Below are 4761 nucleotides of genomic sequence, written 5' to 3' on the forward strand. Positions count from 1 at the left end.
TCGCTATCCGCCTCCTCCAGCTCAGCTCCCCTGCGTTCCAACTGGGACTGCCCCCGCTCAACCACCGCTCGGTGCTTAGAGCGATACTTTCGATACTTTTTAGCATCTTTTTGTAGAGGGCCGTCCGTTTTTGCTCACGGCGTCCCCTCTCCACCTCCAAAACAAGGGTCTAAAAAGAAAAGCAGAAATAAGCACGCCTCAAGCCAGTCTTACAACACAAAGAAGGGAGAAAGGAAATAAGGATTACCTGCAAAGCCATGCCAGAAACCCTTCGTGATAGCTCCGCATCCTCCACAGTACTGAGCATCTTGCTCTCGGAGGCGGCACACAGCAGGGTAAGGGCCGAAGCAGCCTGTTCGCTGTTTAACAGCAAGTTGTAAGCCGCCGGAATTGTAATACGACGGTCGGACCCATCCGTCGTCATTTCCACGTGGGTAAGGCTACCCACAAATCGTCAACATCCTCCTGAGTGATGTCAGAGTCCAATTTTTCCGCTCCCTCGCCAGGTCCTTCGATGTTGGTCGATGACCCTCCCTCGATGGCACATGCGGAACTAGCACCGGGAGCGGATCCTGTTGAGCTGACCTCCCAGATAGAATGGCGTCGGCCATGAATGGTCTGTGCGTCGACAGAGGCACCTCATTTCCTTCGGCTTTGGTGGCCACCTCCTTGCCCTTCTCGAGCCTCCTCCGTTTTCTTTCTAACGATTCCTCGCCATCGGAGGGTTCATCCACGGTTGCAGAGTCGGTGCCAGCGATGCCGATTCCCATATAACCATGGTCGTAGATGTAGCCCCCTGTAAGGGAGCTGGAGGGAGATCTCCTCGGACAGACTCGATCAGTATATCATGAGCGTCCGAGGCAACATCGGATCGTTTGAGAGCGGGGACTGGCACCCTCTTCCTAGAAGCGCCTCGACCTGTCGCCATAAAAATAAGTGAGTATGGTTGCAGACTTTACAAAGCAAAAATCGGAAATCTACCTGAAGAGACTTTGGGGCCATAACACTGCATGAAGGCAGGCCAAGTGCGAGTCTCTTCCGCGTAGGGAAGCAAGCAAGCAACCCATCTCATAAGGTTGGCAACAGGCCGGGGCGGATAAGCCATAGCTGCAATACAAAGGTTAGAATTGCGATAGTCACGGGTAACACGGAATTTGACAAACTGCAAATACTTACGTTTCGAATTCCACCTCTCTGGGAATCCGACAGGATTAGAGACCACGTGCTCGGTCCTAATGAAAAAATATTTGCGCCAGAACCCACGACTCGCTCGGTCGTCGGTTTTGACCACCAATCCTTTCGTACCACGGCCTCTCAAATGCATCATGGTCCCTCTTAGATAGCATGGCACTGAACAGTTGTAGGAGGTGATGGACTGTGACTTCACATCCGGCCAACTCTGCGTACTTGGTCAGCAGCCGAAGCACCTTCAGAGTATACGGCGTAAGTTGAGCCGGACACACGTTATAGAACCGACAGAACTCCTCCGCCAAAGGGAAAAGAGGGAGGTTGTAACCAATCAAAAAGGGGTATTCATAAAAGGTACAATACCCTGGCCTATGAACATCCACGTGATCCCTCCCCGCCGGAACCATCTCTACGTGGGCGGGTATGCCGTATTTCACACGGAGGTCATCCAAGTGATTCTGTAACGACTTGGAAAACTCTGGAGCCGGAATGGGAGAGTCCTTACTGAAATCACTTCGAGATAAGATATGCTTTGGCAATAATGCCTCCACGGTAAGAGGACTGACGTCCTCTTCCCCCTCCACTTCTCCACCATCGGAAGATGGCGGCACGTTCTATGGGGCAGCCGCCGAGACCCTCTCGTCGCTTCGGCGAGGTTTAGGCATGATCTCGATGAGGAAAAAGTTGTGCACAACCCAACAAAGAAAAAAGGAGAGTTTCGATCGAAAGAAAATGCACCAGAATGTGAAAATAAACACTGAAGAGTTGGAATGCTCTTACAAATGACCAAAGTCTGAATCAAGTTAAACCCTTCTCCTATTTATAGGGTTGGGTGGCGCCGGAATCGAAGAGGCAGACGTCGAATCGGCACGGGAAACCAGGCACCAAAAGCTTCTGATTTCCTACCTCGAGAATACGCGCAATGATGACGCATACGAACGTTGACGTCACACGGGGAAAGGCGTTTCGCTTCGACGCTCTGACAGTCATGATTACTGTCTCCTTCCTGTCACGTCACAATTCATTGACAAAGTCAAACTCTCCCAGAACGGAGGTACCGATTCCGCCCATCGAGGATGCATTCGCTGCGACCCCGACGAGCGGAGGGACTAACTGTATGGGGTCGAATTTGACCGACCACGTCCCTAGGCCAGCACGACCGACCGAATATATGTGAGTCCGGCTAGAAGGACGACCTAGGAATAATAAGAGGGACGACTTCATGATCACGTCGGCCCCTCTATAGCATGTACTTCATTTCTGTCTTTTATTATTCAAGTAAGGATCCTCTATTATATAAAGAGGGGTCCGAGCCTTGTAGGGGGGGGGGGGATTTTCATTATTGGAAATGCAATCTCTCTAGCATTCTCTCTTCTCTCTAACATTATCTCTCTCTCTAATCTCTCGAAGATTATCGCGCGCGCTCTGTCTCTCTCTCTGACTTGTATTATTGTTGTCTGAATCAATTGCCAAGATCATCCTAGGGTTTATTATCTTCGATTACGATTTACCCCTTCATCTATATTGATTGATTTGCTTAAAAAGTGGTAAATAACTTTTGAGTCAAACACATATAAAATTTTCTAAAAATAATTGATGGAATTAGGTCAGACACCTGCACTGTTAAGCAATTCTTTTTGCTACAAAGAGGACCACGTGGATTGCACGTGCGAGGCTAGATCCCTAGGTTGCAGAGTTTAAAAATCATCGAGGACTTAATACTTCTCTTATACTCCTCGCATTGTCCTTTATATTTTTCTTTATTCCTCAATCCTCCATCTCAGAAAAAAAATGGATATGGGGAATCAGAAATATTTAAAAGAGGAGAGGGGGCATATTTCCTACTAAAGCAATTGACCACCAACCTTGTATTCCATATTATTCTTTATATACATAGTGAAAAGCATCACATGATTACCCACTTGCTTCTTTATTGATAAAAAGTTAAACCATAGCGTGACATGAGGAATAACAGTTAGATGCTTGGACACCAACACACTTTACTTCAGTCATTTTGCATATACGTCCAAATTAAATAATACGATTAAGTAATAAAACAGTTGCACTCTCTGAATAGTCTAACATCTTATAAGTGACAATGTTCAATCGCCTCATATACATAACATGCTATGCTCTTATCGCTAGAACAAACCCTTCGCACCGTATAAATATGTTTTACATCGCAATACATAAAACTTAGTTCTTTCTACCCCTTCGGAATAGGTATAAGGTCTGCGTACACACTACCCTCCCCAACCTTACTAGTGGAATTTTACTGAATCGTTATTCTTGTAATACATAAAACTTAAAACATCTAACTAGTACCGGCAGACACCGTATTAAGAAAAGTTTAGTTTCGGCACGTTGCCACAACCAGGGACCACTTCAAACAGAAAGGGGTAAAATAAAAAAGGTTAAAATGAAGAGGCTGGTGGTTTACTGTTGGAATGAAGACTTTATAACCAAAAACAAAAAAAGGTTATTTTTATTGCACATTGGATGGACCATCTCAAAATATCACAAGACCATTGAATATGGGCATATTCTTCCCGCGTTCGGTATTCTTCCAATTACTACATTCTAGAACCATTCGTTCATTTATCCATAAACTTGATACGGTACAAGATAGTAGGATTTTTTTTTTTTTTTTATGACACCTCAAAGTGAGTGTTTCTTTTTTAAAATAACTTTTTAATCGTGTATTATTCAAATCAAACGCGAGTACATCAGTAATGAGAGACGGAGGGATAGTATCCCACTCCATCGCACCAGCGTTTGGATTGACTTATTTTAAGTACTTTTAAGTCAAAATAACTTTTAAGCAATTTTTTAATATTTGAATAGAGTAAAAAAATATTTTTAAACACTTATTTTTAAGCTAAAATGACAAAAGAAGCAAAAAGCCAAAAACTGAAATTCCTAACTTATGACTTAAAAGCTATTTTGACTTAAAAGTCACTAAAAATCGGCCTTCAAAGTTCAAACGGGCTCATAGAAACAGATGCTCTAGCAACACAGTGAGCAACCTGATTCGCTGATAAGGTAATGAATTTTTGGTTTTTGCTTGGACCGATGATATCTAGGGGTGTTCATGGTTCGATTTGGATCGGTTTTTCCCTAAAAAGAAACCAAACCAAGTAAGTCGATTTTTCAAATATCAGAACCAAACCAAACCAATTAAGTCGGTTTTTTCTCGATTCGGTTTATGTCGGGTTTTGTCGGTTTTTCGATTATTTCGGTTATTTGTCGGTTTTTTCTTAAATACAAGACATACACTACCAAACACATATTTCGGCGACCACATTTTCAACGTAACACTATCAAATCAATTGCCCACTGAGAAATCTATTATTTACCAAGACATATTGATGATAATTGAATTAAATAGTCATGAATAATTTAAGGACTCAACTAAAAATATATTATTTTTAACACGAAATTGATTCTTATACTTAACAAAAGAAAACTACCAATCAAACTAGAATGTAAAGGTAAAAAACTATTCTAAAAGCGCAAACTATAAACATTTACCATAAAAAATTTGAAACTTTGTATAAAAAAAAAAAAAAATAT

This window comes from Nicotiana attenuata, unplaced genomic scaffold (genome assembly GCF_001879085.1).
Source record: "Nicotiana attenuata strain UT unplaced genomic scaffold, NIATTr2, whole genome shotgun sequence".
NCBI classification, from domain to species: domain Eukaryota; kingdom Viridiplantae; phylum Streptophyta; class Magnoliopsida; order Solanales; family Solanaceae; genus Nicotiana; species Nicotiana attenuata.